Source organism: Tursiops truncatus, chromosome 17 (genome assembly GCF_011762595.2).
Source record: "Tursiops truncatus isolate mTurTru1 chromosome 17, mTurTru1.mat.Y, whole genome shotgun sequence".
Taxonomy (NCBI): domain Eukaryota; kingdom Metazoa; phylum Chordata; class Mammalia; order Artiodactyla; family Delphinidae; genus Tursiops; species Tursiops truncatus.
Window position 1 is genome coordinate 77,633,775 of NC_047050.1, and position 18,914 is coordinate 77,652,688.

Below are 18,914 nucleotides of genomic sequence, written 5' to 3' on the forward strand. Positions count from 1 at the left end.
GGGAGTCGGCTGAGAGTCCAAGCACTGTGCGCAGGGCACAGGGTAGGGGCTCTGAGTGGCCTCCATCCACCACCGCCCCAGGCCAGCTGTTGGAGGCCAGACGCTCTCAGCTGCCACAGGGACCCAAAGCCACCCGCGGCCCAGAGCCCCTGCCGCCAGGAGACACCCCACCCTGGGCAGCCTGAGTGCCTCCTTTGAGCCAGCTGGACAGGAGGGGAGAGTAGCACCAGGCTAGAAGAGGGTCGGGGGCCCCAGTGAAAGGGGGACCAGCAGCAGGGGGGGAAGGGGCTGTGTGCTCCACGTGAACACCCTGCAGCCTGGCCCGGCCACGCCCAGCAGTCACCCTAGGCCCTCAGAGCTGAGGCTCCAACCACGGACATCCCGCGCCTCCCCATTCCACCCAATACCCCGCTCTCCCACTTGGTGCTGCACCACTCACACCTGCACCCGCGCTTTCTCCCCTCCCCCAAGCGGACACACCCATTCCCAGCACTGCTAACTCGGGAACTGTTTATAAATAGGGCGGAAGGGAGGGGGGATCCCGAGGTGGGAGGCTCGGGCGGGCAGGCGGCCAACAGGCTGCGCATGGGGGCGGGTTTATGAGGCCGTTGCCATGGCAGTGCAGAGCCGGCTCCCAACACACACAGACACACACACAGACACTCACACACAGACACACACACACACACACACACACAGAGTTGTGGCAGAAGAAACTGCAGGCACAGCCAACTGTTCCCACAGCCCGGCCCGCCAGCTCTGCGGCGCCGCTCTCCCTCCGCCGGCGGGAAGGGGACCATCCCCGCGGGACACCGGCCGGGGAGGGCGGGGCGCCGGCTCGGGGAGGACGCCCAGCAGGCGCTGGAGTGGGCAACGGCCACGCCCCCTCAGACTAGTGGCGCCTGCGGACCCTGCCGGGCACCACGGCTGTGGCTTAGAGAACCAACACCAGCTGTGGTTTCAGGCCAGCACTCAGGCCAGTGGCCTGGCCCGGCCCTGTGCCCACGGAAGACCCACCCCTGGCCTGACCCTCAGCCCTCCCCCGGACCTCCTGCGCTCCCCCTGCCCCACCCCGATCTCCCGTGCACTCCCCTGCCCACCCCACAGCCCCACTCTGACCTCCTCTCCCTCCTAACCACCCCATACGTCCACCGCACATTTCCCTGGTTTGATTCCCCGACCTAACCTCTCAACCCCCAAGCCTCCTACCAAACCGACCCCACAGCATGCCCCCTCCCAAAATGATTCCAGGCCACACCCAAGGCCCCCAGACCTAAGGTCTCTCCTCCTTCCACACAGACTTGCACGGGTCTTTGGCCAAGCCCCTCAGCCCCGTGACAACCCACGCCATCCCCGCAGGAGAGGGCAGCAGTTTGCAACGCTGAAGAAAGTGGGGGGTGGGTGGGCGGGGCACGAAGGGGAATCCTCCTCCCTCCCACCAGCCCCGCCCTCGGGGGTTGAGGGGAGGAGCAGGCAGGAGCCTGGAACTAGACGTTCCCGGTCTGGCCCGCGGTGCCGGCCTCGGCACGCCTCCCTCTACCCCATCCCCCCACCCCCGCGCCCCCCAGGTCCCAGGGCTGGGAGAACACCCCTTTCGCCTTGCCCCCACCCTGCGGGAACCGCAGCCGCAGTTGCTGATTCAGCACAGGAAGGACCGGGGCGGACAACCAGGGCGGCCTCCTCCACCCCACTCCAGGTCCCTCCGGATCTCCAGGGCAACCAGTCGGGGTCCTTGGGCAGCCCCCAGCCCCCCCCCATTCCGGAACAAAGAACCGCAGTGTGGACTTGCCCAGGGCCAGCCCGCCTGGCGCCTCCCCCGCCAGTGATCGATCCCCAAGGCCCTGCCCTGTCCCCTTCGACGCTGGGGGGCAGGCCGACAAGCGGGGCGGGATTCGGCAGAGTTCGGGAGGAGAGAAAGTGCGGATCCGAGAGGTGGCGGAGGCCGGCTCCCACCTCCGCCCCGCCCCCGCCGCTGCAGTAGCCCGCCCCGCCCCCCGACACTCGCTGCAGGGTTGCAGGGCTGCAGGGCTGCGGGGCTGCGGCTGGAGTCACCCCCGCCAGCTCCAGGCGGACCTCGCGCCAGGTGGAGTCCCGGCAGAACACGGACATGGGGTCTCCTGCGGCTCCGGCTCCCCACCCACAAAGCTGCCCCCAAGGCGGCAGACCCCGACCGCTGCCCTGTGGGGGCTGCACCCAGCCAGAGGTCACTGCCTGGTCCACACTCCCCACCCCCCGGCTCGGTCCCCATCCCCGGCCCGCACCTTTGAGGGAGCTGATCTCATGCTGGATGGCTCTCGAGGGGTCCATGTCTCCGCCGGGGCTGAGGGCGGTGCGCGGGCCGCCACGCAGAGTCCAGCCCCGCACTGCACTGCCCAGGCCAGAGCCGCAGCCTGGGGGAGGAGCCGGGAGGCGTGGGGCGGGGCTTGCCAGCCGGGGCGGAGCCTCAACTAATCAATGCGCAGTGCAAGGCCGGCCGAGCTTGCTCCCGTCTACACCGCCCCCACCCTTCCAGACCCCTGCTCCCGGTCACCTGACCCCGGTAACTCCAGCCGGACTGCCACGCCATCAGGCTGGATCCAGGCGTGCTTGGATGGCCCACGCCACCCCCCGGTCCCTGGGCCTCCGCCGCGGGCCACCCTCAGAGTGCCGTCCTAGCCGCTCCTGCACGTGGCTCTCCTGGCCTCGAAGTCATGGCCACTCACTCCCTGCAGGAGATACCCACCGGTCTGGACCTCCTGGCGACCTCCCCAGCCAGCATCCTGGGTGAGGAGAGAAGGTAGATCCCACCGGGGCAGAGGCTGGAGGCTCCTTCATCACCACCATTCACTTCCCCCCACTTCCATGCCCTCTGCCTTCTCCCCTCAGCTGGGGGCTCTCCTCCACCCACATGCGCCTCTGGGTCACTTCACCCGGTCCTGTGACACTCTGACTCCCAAGGTGACACATTCAGCCTCTGCCTCTCCAACTCAGCAAAGACCCACGAAGCTTGTCTTGGGAAGTTCCTGTCTTCCCGGCTCTGCGGATGTACCACCATCTACCACCCAGCAGCTCAGGCCAACACCCTAGGGTCCTCACCCCCACGGGTCAGCCCCACAGGTCCTGGTGGCTCCACCTTCCAGTCTGTCCACCTGCCACCAACTGTCCGGCTCAGCAGTCTCCTTGCACCACCACCCCTACTGCTGACAGGATCAGCCTCCTGGCCACTGACTGTCACTGCCTGCCCCCTGGGGAGAATGACAGCGCTGGCACTGCTGGGGTGGGGTCAGCTCTGCCCTCCTCACGGTGCTGCAGGAAGCCGCGCAAGCCTCACCCACACCTCGGGCACGCGCACCCAAGCGCGGCTTCAACGTAAGCCCCAGGATTGGGCCCTCCCGCCCCACCCTGGTCCTCTGTGCTGGGCTGTGGGGGACAGACACAGCCTCCGTCTCCTGCCAGGCCCACATCCAGATTCTTCCTCCATCCTCACCCCAAGGCCCCTCCCGGCCCCTTGAGGCCCACACCTTGCCCAGCCAGGCCGCTGCCTTTAGGCGACCACTCTTCCTACAGGCAGGCCCACCATGTGTTGGGTCAGGACGTGGTGGGGGGGAGCGCGGTGCCCGCAGGTACCGGCTGATGAGCAAAGAAGCGGGTGCAGCCCTATACTGGCTGAAGGCCCGATGTTCTAGGATCCCTCACAACCCCATCCCTGCCCCTCTCAGGACTCAGCCAGTCCGGGGCACAGGCAGGTCTCAGGAAAAAAAAGCGGCAGACCTGGGGTAAACAGGAATATGAGAAATTAATAGAGGACTTTGTGATTCCGTACATCTAAATTCCTATTACTTTTTTATTAGCCACGTCCAGATGAACCTAAATCCAAACTGTAACTGAAGAGTACTTTCTAACTAGATCTCAAATGAAACAGATAGATACTTAAACAGAACTAAAAACTATAGGAAAACTCACCCACACACAAAATTAGTGCTGGTTCTAGTTTTAAAACTGCATATAATTGAGAGTTCCCTGGCGGTCCAGTGGTTAGGACTCAGCGCTTTCACTGCTGTGGGCCAGGGTTCAATCCCTGGTTGGGGAACCAAGATCCCACAAGCCACACGGCACGGCCAAAAAAACAAACAAAACTGCGTATAATTGAATTTTATAAGATTATAATTTTAAGCTACTGAAAAGATGAGGGCAGAAAGCAAGTAATGGGGTAACACAAGGATCAGGCGCAATTAGGTGGCTTTTCCTAACTTTTCAGAACCATGGGGACAGAGAAGGAATGTCCCAGGCCCTTAACTGCCCCCTCAAGTCACGCTGCCCACCCGAGAGTGGCCACTGCAGTCACCGGCAGCCACTTGCAAACGAGGGCTCACAGAGAAGGGGTGGCCAGTGAAGAGGCCTTTGGCCTGCCCCTGCCCAGTCTGCCCCAAACGGCAGCCACATGGTGTGGCCTGGGAAGTGGGCTGTGGCCACGGCCCCTGGATAGAGTCCACGGGACACACTGAGCCCATTCCTTGGTTTCTTCCCAGAGAAAGGGGCAGCTAAAGTGGGGCCGTGGAAAGACAGGCTGCAGCTAGCCAGCAAAGGAGGCGGACGCACATACGAAGGCCCCAGGTCAAGAGAAGAGGAGTCTGGCCAACCCCAGAGAACGTGTGCGTGGAGGGCACCTGGACACAGAACTGTAGGCGGGGTTCCCCTGGGCCAGGGAGGCCCCTCAGACTGCAGTGGGCAAGGGCCTGGGGGTAAGAGATGGGGGCAGTGTGGCTCTGGTGGGTGAGATGCAACGGCCCTGGCCCTTCCGACAGTCCTCAGCTTTCACGGTCTCGCTGCCCAGGAGATCTAGTCCCAGGGTCCTCAAGAAAGCAGGCTGTCTGACCCGGCACGGCTTCCCCACGCCCAGCCGGGGTCCTGTCAGGTCGCCTGCACCAGGGACTCGCCTCATGCACAAGGCTGAACGCTCTTGAAGCTTTACTGCAAATTCCAGGAGGCAGCTGACACCCCTGTGGTTCCTGCGACCCAAGCTGAGCCCCTACGCCACAGCCAGGCCCCCTCCTTCCCAGCCCCTCTGTCTGCGACAAAGCACCCCCTCCTCACAAGCCTCCTGAGACCCTGGCAGGTGTGGCCCCAGGTCACAGCCCCCACCATTCAGACCACACCCCTGCTCCCAAGGCCCGGTCCGCCTTCCTGTCCGTGTTCCTCACCAAGGCTCCCCAGCTTCACTCCTGTGCCCAGCCCTGGGCAGCCTGCCCTACCGGGGCTCACTAGTGACTGGTGGGCAGGTGATCCTGTGCAGGGGTGATATGTGACAGCTGTCGGCCCTGCCGGTAGACACCATCCACACAGGGTCCCCCATAATCACCCAGTGAGACCCCGCTACAGACTGTGCCTGTTCCCTGCAGTGGGAACAAGGGCCATCTCACCTGCACCACCAGGCCTCACCCCACAGCCGTCACCTGGCATTGACCCTGACCTGGGGAAGCTACCAGGCTGGGCAGGAGGAGAACGCTCCTCCACGTGGGCAGCCACTGGCTGACGAAGGCGGGAGCTCAGCTAGACCAGCCACCCTGTGCGGCTCCACCCGCAGGGCCAGGTCCACAGCACTGCGGTGGGTGCTGCCAGGGCCCCAAGGGTCCTGGTGATGGTCCAGGAGGCATAGAGGGTTCCCGTTTGGGCCCCATCCAGCTCTCTCTCCCTGTAGCCCAGTTCAAAAATTGCACCGTTACCAGGTGTCCGCCAGAGACCTCGGGCAGGGACCCTGGGTCCCACCCCCATGTTCCGTCCATCAGGAGGTCCCATCATTCTGCCCCCCCAAATATCTCGCAAACCTGTCCTCTTCCCACTGTCTCCACCGCCACCCTCCTCCCCTTGGAGACAGCCCTGGCCTCCTCGCTGCCTTCCACCACCAGGCACTCAGCGGCCACAGCCCCGCTGCCACACCTGCTCTATCTCAGGGCTACAGAGAGCCTCCCGGTCCTGTCCTGTCCTGTGTCGTCCTGCTGCACAGACCCCTCTGCGGTTTCCTCCAGCAGGGACAGTGGGGACAGTGCTCTCACACAGGGATGACTGTCTCAGCACCCCTGCACCCCAGGCCTGGTCAGAGGCGTCCATGCAGGGAAACCAAGCAGTGGATGCTTGCAGTTCAAGGATGAGGTACTTCCCAGGAACGCTATTAATAGAGGTTTACTTCGTTAATAGATTGAAGGAGAAAACCTGTATATTGATCTCAAAACTGCTGATAACTCATTTGATAAAAACTCACCAATATTTCTGATTTCTACAAAGTGACCCAGTAAACTGGGAAAGGAGGTCCAGGCACCCTCAGTATCTGAAGGGGATTGATTCCAGGACCCCAGCCAACACCAAAAGCCTCGGATGCTCAAGTCTCTTATAAAAACTGGAGTAGGGCTTCCCTGGTGGTGGGTGGTTGAGAGTCCGCCTGCCAATTCAGGGGACACGGGTTCGTGCCCCGGTCCAGGAAGATCCCACATGCCGCAGCCCAGCAACGGGAGGGGCCACAACAGTGAGAGGCCCGCGTACCGCAAAAAACAAAACACAAAAAAACTGGAGTAGTATTTGTATATAACCTAATACAGTGCAAATGCTATGTAAATAGTTGTAAACACAATGCAGGGACTTCCCTGGTGGTGCAGTGAATCCACCTGTCAATGCAGGGGACATGGGTTCAAGCCCTGGTCCGGGGAGATCCCACATGCCATGGAGCAACTAAGCCCATGCGCCACAACTACTGAGCCTGCATGCCACAACTACTGAAGCCTGCACACCTAGAGCCCGTGCTCCGCAACGAGAAGCCACCGCAATGAGAAACCTGTGCACCACAACGAAGAATAGCGCCCGCTCACCGCAACTAGAGAAAGCCCGCGCAGCAACAAAGACACAACGTGGCCAAAAATAAATTTTTTTTTTTAAAAATACAATGTAAATAGCTGTCTTTGAGCACCCACAGCAAATTCAAGTTTTGCCTTTTGGAACTTTCCAGAATCCCCCCCCCCACAGTACTTCTTTTTTTTAAAAAAAAAAAACATTTATTTATTTATTTACTTGGCTGCACCAGGTCTTAGTTGCAGCACGCGGGATCTAGTTCCCTGACCAGGGATTGAACCCTGGCCCCCTACATTGGGTGCACAGAATCTTAACCGCTGGACCAGCAGGGAAGTCCCACCCCAATAGTACTTTTTTTTTTTTGCAGTACGTGGGCCTCTCACTGCTGTGGCCTCTCCCATTGAGGAGCACAGGCTCCGGACGCGCAGGCTCAGCGGCCATGGCTCACGGGCCCAGCCGCTCCGCGGCATGTGGGATCCTCCCGGACTGGGGCACGAACCTGTGTACCCTGCATCGGCAGGTGGACTCTCAACCACTGCACCACGAGGGGAGCCCCCCAATAGTACTTTTGATCTATTACTTAAATCCCCCGTTGCAGACCGTGGATGGGGACGGCTGGCTGCATACCGTTAACATGAGAACAGACATCCCTCCAAATCTGAGTGGCCACCGCCACCGCCCCAGGGGCCTCGCCCATAGGAAGTACTGGAAGCAGGAGCAGCAGGGCTGTAGGCTCAGCATGGTGGCCGGGACACCCCCAAAGCCACTCCCACAGGCGGCCAGGGCAAGCCTCCGGGCTCAGCTGCAGGCGAGGCTGATCCAGGGTGTGTGAGGGGAAAGAACCTAGGCTCCGGATGCGGAGAAGCCTCTAACCTGATCTGCCAAGCGTTCAGAGTCTGCACCTCCTCAGCACCTGAACCAGTGCCTCTGACCACCTACCAGCACCGACAAAGGCGCTCACTCGAGTGGCCGCCTTTCAGCACCCTTCTAAAGGCCCAAGACATTTCTTATAGGCCAATAACGAGCTGGCAAAAGAGGGTGGGAAAAACCTTCATTCGCAGTGCAGGACAGAAACTACTCTGGAACAAGATAAATAAAAATCAGCGAGAACTTAACTTCAGAAAGCCCACAAGCACAAAGCAAGAACCAGACCCATGGGGAGACTCACATTCCCAATGCAGAGGTCCGACCTCGCAGGACCACTGTGCCCCGAGCTAGAACTGCGCTTCTGACCCACCCCCGCACCCCACCGCCGGCCCCGCCAGCCCTGAGCCGACTCTTTCTTTTTTAATTAATTAATTAATTAATTTTTGGCTGCGTTGGGTCTTTGTTGCTGTGCGCGGGCTTTCTCTAGTTGCGGCAAGTGGGGGCTACTCTTTGTTGTGGTGCGCGGGCTTCTCATTGCGGTGGCTTCTCTTGTTGCGGAGCACGGGCTCTAGGCGCATGGGTTCAGTAGTTATGGCGCGCGGGCTTCAGTAGTTGTGGCGCACGGGCTTAGTTGCTCCGTGGCACGTGGGATCTTCGCGGACCAGCGCTCGAACCCGTGTTCCCTGCGTTGGCAGGCGGATTCTTAACCACTGCGCCACCAGGGAAGCCCCGCTGCACCGACTCTTAATAATTGCCTCCTTCAGACACTCACATGATTTTATATCAGATCGGCGAGCTTCTGTTGTCTGTTTGAGACCCTGTCACTGGGTGCTGGGCAGGTGTAGGGAGTGAGCCCTTTCGGGCGCTGCTGTAGTACCTAGCGAACACCTTAGGAACTTTTTAAAAATATTGTGTTTGAATAGGAACTATTCCCCGGACGCAAACATGGGCCATACAGGGAAAAGTCTCCCCGCAAGATTGTCCCCTCTCCACCCCGCACACAGTGTGGAAATCACTGTCAGGATTGGCTTCCTCTTTATCCCTCTGAAATTTCTTTATGTGGAAAATCACATAAATACAAACATGATTCTTGGTTTTCCCCCCTTTTAACACAAAAAGTGACACCTCGGGGCTTCCCTGGTGGCACAGTGGTTAAGAATCCGCCTGCCAATGCAGGGGACATGGGTTTGAGCCTTGATCCGGGAAGATCTCACATGCTGCGGAGCAACTATGCCCGTGTGTCAGAACTACTGAAGCCTGCATGCCTAGAGCCCGTGCTCCACAACAAGAGAAGCCACTGCAATGAGAAGCTCTTGCACAGCAACAAAGAGTAGCCCCAACCAGAGAAAGCCCGATCACAGCAACGAAGACCCAACGCAGCCAAAAATAAATAAATGAATAAATAAATTAATTAATTTTTAAAAAAGTGACACCTCGCCTGCACCATCCGACCCCACACCTGGGAGGTCTCCCGCTGCACCCCTGCCTCCGCCCTACCTCAGGGCGCTGGCTGCCATCGTTGGCTCTCACACACACACTGCGTTCTTAGGTCTGATAGACATTTTCATTGGCCTGGTTTCCACCAGTTCACTAATGCAATCCAGAAATTCTGGGTTTCTGGATTTTTACCAATCTGATAGGTGAAAACACGGCACCCTGGTGTAGCTAGAGCTTAAATTTTGCATACTACCTGACCCAGAAATTCTATTTCTAACAATAGCCATAGACACACAATGATCCAGCCACAAAGCTCTTCTATGTAGCAGTTTACAATACCAAAAAACCGCACAAAACTAAACAAAACTAAACCTAATGTTCCATGGGAAGAGATTAAATAGGATATGATTACCATATAAAAGAATATTATATTATAAATTAATGTCATAGAAAGATGTACTTGTAACATTAAGTAAAAAGAAGTTACACGTACCTAAAATACTTCATAATATTAAATTATAAAGTTATAAATAAATTAAATTATACTATAAAATACTGTGCACATTATTTTTTGTTGTTGTTTTTGTTTTTGCGGTACACGGGCCTCTCACTGTTGTGGCCTCTCCCGCTGCGGAGCACAGGCTCCGGACGCGCAGGCTCAGCGGCCATCGCTCACGGGCCCAGCGGCTCCGCGGCATGCGGGCTCCTCCCAGACCGGGGCACATACCCGCGTCCCCTGCATCGGCAGACGGACTCCCAACCATTGCGCCACCAGGGAAGCCCTGTGCACATTTTTTTTAAACAAGCATAGGGACTTCCCTGGTGGTGGAGTGGTTAAGACTCCATGCTCCCAGTGCAGGGGGCTAGGGTTCAATCCCTGGTCAGGGAACTAGATCCCATATGCATGCCGCAACTAAGAGTTCACATGCCACAACTAAGGAGCCTGAGTGCCACAACTAAGGAGCTGACAAGCCACAACTATGGAGCCGGCAAGCCACAACTAAGGAGTCCTCCTGCTGCAACTAAGGAGCCGTCGAGCTACAACCAAAGAGCTGGCAAGCTGCAACTAAGGAGCCAGTGAGCCACAACTAAGGAGCCCACATGCCACAACTAAGGAGCCCGCCTGCCGCAACTAAGACCCAGTGCATCCTAAATAAATATTTTTTTAATTAAAAAAAATCAAACAACAAGCATAAAACAAAAAGATGTGGAGGTTTTACAAAACACCAATCAATCATTGCAGCAGGGCAGCTTGAAGGGAAAGCACTGAACGGTGGCCCCTGGAAGATATGTTCATATCTAAATCCCTGGGACCCGTGACTGTGGCCTTATTGGGAAATAGGGTCTTTGCAGATGTGATGAAGTTAAGGATGTCACGATGAGATCACCCTGGATTATCTGGGTGGGACCTAAATCTAATGACAAGTGTCCTCATAACAGACAGAAGAGAGATACACAGAGGAGAAGCCATGTGAAGATGGGGCAGAGACTGGAATGGTGCAGCCACAAACCGAGGAACACCAACAGCCACCAGAAGCTGGAAGGGGCAGGAAGGGTCTTCTCTAGAGCTGTCACAGAAACTACAGCCATGCCAACACCTTGATTTTGGCCTCTGGCCTCCAGAAGTATGAGAGAATAAACTTCTGTTGTTGTAGACCACCTGTTTGTGGTCATTTGTTACAGCAGACACAGGAAACTAATGAAGACATTTTTACCAGGAGTGACAAACATTTAAAAGCATGGCACTGGTTGTGGAATTGGGTAATGGACAGAGGCTGGAGAATTTTGAGGAGCGTGATAGAAAAAGCCTAGACTGCCTTGAACAGGCTGTTGGAAGAAATATGGATGTTAAAGATGCTGCTGGTGATGACTTAGAAGGAAATGAGGCACATACTGCCAGAAGCTGGAGGAAAGGTGATCGCGATTAAACAGTGCAAAAAATGTGGCTGAACTGTGTTCCGCTGTTGGGTGGAAAGCAGAACTTATAAGTGATGAACTTGGATCTTTAGCTGAGGAGATTTCAAAGCAAAGTGTGGAAGGTGTGACCTGGTTTTAACCTGTTCCTTACGGTAAAGTGCAGGAGGAAAGACGTAAACTGTGGAAGGAACTGTTAAGCAAAAAAAGAACCAGCACTGGTGACTGGGAAACTCAAGGCCTGTTCAGACTGCAGAAGATGCTAATGTGGGGAGACTCACTGTTAGGAGAGAGAGACAAGGATGCAACTGGACAATCTTCCTCTGAAGAGATTTGATCTCTGACTCACAGATGCATTCAAACCTCGCAGCACAAGCTGGGGATAGAGAGGGTCATCCAGGAAAGCTCTGTGGAGAAGCCTCTAACCTGATGGCACAGATCTCTGTGTCATACATGGGAGACCCACAAGGTGTGTAAGAATGTTGTATCAGCAGAAACACTGCCAGCTTGGATGCAAGAGGATAGAGACAGAATGAAAGGAAGGAAAGCTGTTGGAATTCTGGGATACTACAGGCAGGAAATGGGGTGACAGAGCTACTCAGCTTCAAACATATGCTGCCCGGCAAGAAAAAGGAAAAATGACTTCAAGGGCACAGCTTTGGGCCCAGAGGGTGGAGCCATGGGCACAGAGGCAGAGGCCAGCAGAGCTGAACATGTACAGAGCAAAGCATCAAGCCACAGAGGAGTATTCTCAGGCCTTCAAACCTATTGAACTTGCCCTGCTGGATTTCAAACTTGCTTGGGACTCCTTTATTCTTTTCTCTTTGTTACCCCTTTATTCTTTTCTCTTTCTCCCTTTGAGAAAGGGGATGTCTACTCTATGCCTGTCCCACCAATGTATTTTGGAAGTATACAACATGTGTTCTAGTTTCACAGGTCCACAAATGGAGAGCAAGTGGGCACCTGCCTCCCATCACCTGAGAAGGGGTTCCTGACTCCCCCTCCACCCAGCCACCATCACCTGGGGCCACCACCAGATGACCCAGCCCAAGGCCCCTCTTAGGTCCCAGACCTCACCACCCACAGCCCCTGCAGGCAGCCACAGCACCAGCTCTCCCAGCCCTGCATCTCCCTGTCCAGTGTGAGCCTGCTTCTGGCCACTGCCCTTGGCCCCACGCCGGGCGGGGGCGCCTGGCCTCCCACCTGCATCAGCCCTCTCCAGCCTCATTGCATCTGTTCCCAAGGTGCCCAGATCCTGCTGCCAACCCCTGCCCTGCTGCCGGCTCCCCTCAGGTCTCACTGGGGAAACGGAGGCCAGGAGGCAACATCGCCCACACCTTCCCATCCCCACGCCTTCCCTCCCCCACGCCTTCCCCTCCCCCACGCCTTCCCTCCCCCACGCCTTCCCTCCCCCACGCCTTCCCATCCCCCACGCCTTCCCATCCCCACACCTGTAGAAGCCTCTACCCCTTCTGAACCACAGGGCCCTGGGTGGCAAGGGGCTGTCACACCCACCCCCAGCATGTGCGGTTGGGCAAATGAGAAGGATCACACAGCACTCGGGCCACCCAGGCCCCTGCCAGCCAGTGTTCTGCCCAGGCTGCATTCTGCTGACAGCTCGGCCTCCGGGTCACTGCCCCGTCCTGGATGGCCGTCTCCCTCTCACATACTGCCGGACCCCTCACCGTCTCCACCTCCCTTCTCACTTCCTACACACCCCTTGGCACCCCCAATCTGACCACGCCCCCAAACAGGTCTCCCTAAGGTTCCGATATCCCTTATGACCACGCCAGGCGCTCTAAGGGCAGCCGGCTCCTGGCTCATCGCTCCTTCCCTTTCACTGGGCTGTCCAGACCACCCCCTGGGGAAGGCTCCCCCTCTGCCTCAGGCTTTCCCACCCCCGCACCGCGAGGGCCCCAAGCACAGTGCCCAGCCTGGTCCCCCAGCAACTCAAGTCTTCACATGGTGCCCGGCTCAACGATCATCTCAGTTTATTTGCCCCCAAGCTAAGCTCCTGTTCTTCCACAGCCCCTGCTGCAGAGGCACCACTCCACCCCCCACCCCCCCACCCCACCCCCGCTGCTCCCCACCCCCACCTCCATTCCCACTCTATGGCAGCCCAGTCTGGGGTCTGGGTTTCTGCAGGGGTCCAGCTCGGGGTCCACTTTCCCTCCCATTCACCTGCTCATTTTCAAACCACATTAAGGAGGTGCAACAGGACACAGACCTTGCCCTCGGGAAGCTGAGTTAGGCGGGAGAAAAGATATTTAAAATCCTCTTTGTTGGGCTTCCCTGGTGGCACAGTGGTTAAGAATCTGCCTGCCAATGCAGGAAACACGGGTTCGAGCCCTGGTCCGGGAAGATCCCACATGCTGCGCAGCAACTAAGCCCGTGCACCACAACTACTGAGCCGGCGCTCTAGAGCCCATGAGCCACAACTACTGAGCCCATGCGCCGCAACTACTGAAGCCTGCGCACCTAGAGCCCACGCTCCGCAACAAGAGAAGCCACCGCAATGAGAAGCCCGCGCACCGCAACGAAGAGTAGCCCCCATTCGCCGCAACTAGAGAAAGCCCGCGTGCAGCAATGAAGACCCAATGCAGCTATAAATAAATAAATAAATTTATTTTAAAAAATGTAACAAACTGAAAGAAAAATTAGAAACACTGATAACACAGAAGGAAGTTAACAGTCATAATAAATAAAGAACTCTTATAATTCAAAACAAAACACCTTACAGAGAAATGAACAATGCTTTTCAATACAAAGAGTGAATAACTATGAAATGATGATCACTTAGTGAAAGAATGCAACTTAAAACAAATTAGAATTTTCTCATCCATCAATTGGCAAGGGATTGGAACTAGTCTGCCTTGTATCTGCTGGCTCATCTACGCCAGAGGACAATTTAGAAATACAATCATTTTTAACGATAAGCCCACATGTTCATGTAAAGGGACCAGATAAGCAAGCAGAGATACTTCCATGCAATGGAACACATAGTACCCATTAAAAAGCATGAGGGTGCCAAGACCATTCAATGGGGAAAGAATAATCTTTTCAACAAATGGTTCAGGAACAACTGGGTATCCTCGTGCAAAAGAGTAAAGTTGGGGTAATTATGTGGCGGTCCAGTGGTTAGGACTAAGCACTCTCACTGCTGGGGGTCCCGGGTTCGATCCCTGGTTGGGGAACTAAGACCCAGCAAGCCTCAAGGCACAGTTTAAAAAAAAAAAAAAAAAGAATAAAGTTGGACCCCTACCTCACACCATACTCAAAAATTAATTCAAAATAGATCAAAGACCTAAATGTAACAGCTAAAACTATAAAACTCTTGGAAGAAAATGTTGCCATAAATCTTCATGACTTTGAAACAGGCAACAGTGCTTAGATATGACACTAAAAGCACAAGCAACCAAGAAAGACATAGGTAAATCGAACGCACCATTAAAATCCTTTGTGTTCCAAAGGACACCATCAAAAAATAAAAAGCCAACCCACAGAATCAGAAAATATTTTTGCAAACCATATCTATCTGATAAGGGACTTATATCTAGAATACATGAAGAACACTTACAACTCAATAATAAAAAGCTAAAAACCCAACTTAAAAATGGACAAAGCCTCTGGATAGACATTTCTGGAAAGAAGATATAGAAACAACCAATATGCAAAAGAAAAGGTGCTCAACAACATTAGTCATCAGGAAATGCAAATCAAAATCAAGAGAAACCACTTCACACCCACTAGGACTAAATGCCTGTAATCAAAAAGGCAGATAATAAGTGCTGGCGAGGATGTGAAGAGATTGGAAGCTTCATACACTGCTCATGAGATCGTAGAATGGTGTAGTTGCTGTGGAAAGCAATCTGACAGTTCTTCAAACAGTTAAATATAGAATTATCACATGTTCCAGCAATTCCACTCCTTGGTATATATCCAAGAGAGATGAAAACATACATCCACACAAAAACTGGCCCACTGTTCATAGCAGCACATTCATAATAGCCAAAAGGTGGAAACAACACAAATAGCCATCAACCTAACCAGAGAGAAACAAAATGCAGGTTATCCATACCATGGAACGTTATTCCATGAAATGGAATGAAGAACCAGTACACACTGTGACATGGATAAAACGTTACGCTACGTGAAAGAAGCCAGGCACAAAATTGTATGATTCCATTTATATGAAATATCCAGTATAGGCAAATCCATAGGGACCTAAAGTAGACCAGCGTTTGCCAGGGGCTGGGAATGGAAATGCTCTGAAATGGGTTGTGCTGACCGTTTCACAAGTCTATTAATACACTAAAAACCACTGAATTCTTTCCCTCCCTCCCTCTCCTTCCCTCTCTCTCTCTCTCACACACACACTATGGTCACCCCAGCCGGCGAGACTAGGGGCCCAAGGCGTGACTTTGACCTTTTTTCTTCCACAATGCTTGTTTGTTTGTTTCTAGCACGTTTTGCTTTTTTTAATTTTTTTAGTATTTACTTCTTTATTTGCCTGCATTGGGTCTTAGTTGAGGCATGCGGGGTCTCCAGTTGCGGCATGCGAACTCTTAGCTGCAGCATGTGGGATCTAGTTCCCTGACCAGGGATCGAACCTGGGCCCCTTGCACTGGGAGCACAGAGTCCTAGCCACTGGACCATCAGGGAAGTCCCAGCACGTTTTGCTTTTGACCATAAACACAGACCAAAAGCCCAACTGCCAGCCTCTGATCCTGCCAGCTGAGCTCTGGCCGCCAAGGATGACACCCCATGCTCTCACCCACTCACCCATGCAAGCACCCTGCAAGTGCTGGCTGAGGGCCTGGGGCTGGTGCCAGGGACACAGATAACCAAGCTCTGAGTCCAGGACGGGAGACGGTGGGACACGTGAGGAGGACATCAGGCGCAATGGCACCAGGCAGGCCCAGGGCCTGATAGGGAGGTGGGGCAACCCTTCCAGCTGAGTCTTAAAGAAAGCACGTGCCCTGCAGATGCGCTGACACTCCCCACCCCCGCCCGCCTCTCCAGCCCCACCTTCTCTAGACCAACGCAGGCCTTCCAGGTGGGTGCCTCCTGCAGGCTCCCTACCCCAGCCCTGCCTGGAGCACCTGCCCCCCCAAACCCCCACCCCACCAACATTCCTCCCCTCTGCCCTCCCCTCTCTACACCCACTGCCCCTCCCCACCCCCATCCACACTGACTCTGCTCCCAGCCCTGATGACACAACCTTGAAGTCTACACACACCGACCAGACACTCCCGCTGGCGCTCCGCACGCCCTGGCCTGTCCGCCTGGACAGGCCTTTGGCTCTGCGTGCAAAGAGCTCGGAAGCTTGGGGGGCTCCTTCCCCACACACCCTTCCCCCGCACCTGAACTCTCGCCCCCACCCCCAGCCCTGCCCGTGCACCGGGACCACAGGCCCCCCTGGGCTCCCCCGGGCGCCCCGCCTCCGGAACTGTCGCAGGCCAGGCTCTGCAGACCCCAGCCAGCCCACAGGGAGCTCTCCAACCACAGGCCCAGGCGGCCTCAGCCCCGCAGGAATTTGTCCTGGAGTGAAGGCAGGGAGGATGGGGAGGGGCAAGCGGTTCCAGCAGACAGGAAGTGGAGATTGTTCTGGAAGGAGCAGGGCCCAGTGGGGAGGACTGGGGATTTCCACAGGGAGAGCTGGGGAGTGACACCTCCACTGCTGTGGGGTGGGGGGACATAAAGGTGAGGGGCGAAGAAGCTGGGTTTTGGAGGCAGATGGGCAAGTGCATCTCACGAGCGCGAGCAGGGCAAAGGTGGGGCTGGGGGCGAGTACAGGTGCAGGGAAGAGGCCAGGAGACAGAAGCCAGGGCCCTTCGTGGGCCCAGCAGTGGGCCAGGGGTCCCCGAGGGCAGAGCCTGCTAGTGCTTGCGGCGCCCCCCCAGCCCCCAGCAGTCACCCAATGGCGGAGGAATCAGGGGCTTCGCTCTGCTCCCTCACTAGGGGCGGCCTCCTCTCTGGGGCAGGATGGGCCAGGGCCTCAGGCCTCCAGGAGGCCCAAGGGGCTCACAGGATCAGGCCGCGGCCCAGAGCCTGGCCGCTTCTGCTCCTCTAGGCCACTCCTGGGCCTTGGCAGTGGCCCCGGCCCAGCCACAGGCACAGCCCCGCCCCCCCATTCCCTTGCCTCAAGCCAGGAGGGGAGGTGACTCGGGGTACCCCAGAAGGCTCCCCTCCCCTCGGCCCCGCTCAGCCGTCCCCGGCTCCTACGCTCCCACTTCGCCACTCTCACCCGCCCTCGGGCCAGTGCCACACGCTAGGGGGGCTTCACCGTGGAGGTGGCCAGTCCACTTTGGGCACGTGGCCCAGCACCCGCAGGCAGGAACCAGGCGAGCCCGGGAGGGGGCACGGGCCACGGCAGCCCGGTGTGCCCTCACAGCCACCCTGGAAGCCCACAGGGTCCTCAGGACTCACTCCTGAGAGATGGGCTGGCATCCCGGGAGCAGAGGGACACAGCTCCTCAGGCTGGGATGCTTTAGCTTGATGCCCTGACGGCCTCTGGAACCACACACGGCCCTGCGACGTTATGTGACCGAGGAAGATGCTGGAACAAAGCACTAGTCATTCTGTGTAAGTGCCCCCACTTTCACTAGAGTGGCCAGTTCATAAACAGTTTCGTCCTGGGGTTTGCCAGGAGAGCTGTGGCCCAGTGGGCAGCTGCTTCCTTGCCCTGGACCTGTCCAGATGGACCCTCCCAGGCCAGGCCAGCCCTCCAGAGGCATACCCTCCCTCCCTGCAGGTGCGGCGGTCAGGCTCAGGAGCCCACTGTCACGAGTGTCTCTACCGGGCCCCAGCGAACTGGTCACAGAGGCAACGGATCGGCGACCACAGTGCTGACAAGAAGCTGACAAGGAGAAGCACACAGCACATCCACCGCCCTGGACCCAGGAAAGCTGTGAGTGGAGGACTGCCTGGAGGAGGCGAGCCCTGGGCCCCGTGAAACCTCCCCTGCTTGCCTGGGTGAGGTCAGTGGATGGACAGCGGCTGCCCAGGCTCCAGGCAAGGTCCCAGCAGGACCTCTCTCCCTGAACTGCCCTTGGGGGCAGAGCCAGCATAACCAGCCATGTGGAGCTGGGACCTGCTCTGGGTCAGCTCTGTCCAGGGCCCCACCTCGACCCTCTCTAAGCCTCTGCGGGCCAGGAGCCAGGGCTGTGTCCATGCCTGCTCAGAGCCCAGCGCCCCAGGCAGCTGGGCTGTGGGCAGCTGACAGCAGTAAGGCCTGGGCAGGTCCAGAGGTCTGACGGGGTGTGCAGCAGGGCCAGGGGGTTCTGCCAAAGGCACAGAGTAGCTCCTCTGAAGAGGAGGAGGGGGCCGCCCTAACTTCCCCAGCCCACAGCTGCTCCCCAGGGAACAGTAGAAGGGCGTAACAGGAGTCCCTGCCGAGGCGGGTGGTGGCCTAGGTGCTCACCAACTGGGGAAGGTGAGGAAAGGCAGCAACTATGCGACCCACACTGCCAGGCAGTGGCAGCCACCCGCACCCCTGGGGGAAGCACCTAGCTGAGAGGCAGAGGACAGCTCTGCCTTGAACCACGTGTCTGCTGTGCACAGACTCCGGACACAGGACATTGGCTGGGGCGGGGCGGGGCGGCCCACCCCAGCGGGGCGGCCCACCCCACCCACCCCACCCACGCTGCACGATGCCTATTAAGGACATGACTATGGGGCTCCGCCGAGCGCGCTGCCTCTTCCTCGGGCGCCGGCGGCCGCGCGGGTCGAGCGAGGCTGGCGGCGGGGGGCGGGGCTGGGCTCCGATCGGGACGACTACCGCGGACGAGGTGTCAGAGGCCGGACTGTCCGGCCGGAGGACCTGTCAGGGCCGGCCAGACGGCAGGCAGCCCGCAGGGGGGGCGGGGGCGCCGTAC

The 18,914-nt window shown here is 57.2% G+C and overlaps 1 protein-coding gene, 1 long non-coding RNA gene and 1 other non-coding gene across 6 annotated transcripts in view; 1 reads left to right on the forward strand and 2 right to left on the reverse strand.

The window, feature by feature from the left end:
- Positions 1-7,205, forward strand: part of LOC109552684 (uncharacterized) — a 148,805-nt gene extending 141,600 nt beyond the window's left edge. Inside the window, exon 5 of the long non-coding RNA XR_012327092.1 lies at positions 7,187-7,205. This is a non-coding gene — a long non-coding RNA (uncharacterized lncRNA). The remainder of the gene's footprint in view (positions 1-7,186) is intronic.
- PLEC (plectin) overlaps positions 1-18,914 on the reverse strand; it is a 57,597-nt gene that overhangs the window by 35,223 nt on the left and 3,460 nt on the right. The window lies entirely within an intron of this gene.
- TRNAW-CCA (transfer RNA tryptophan (anticodon CCA)) lies at positions 15,627-15,699 on the reverse strand. Its single transcript has one exon. It is a non-coding gene; the product is annotated as a tRNA-Trp (tRNA).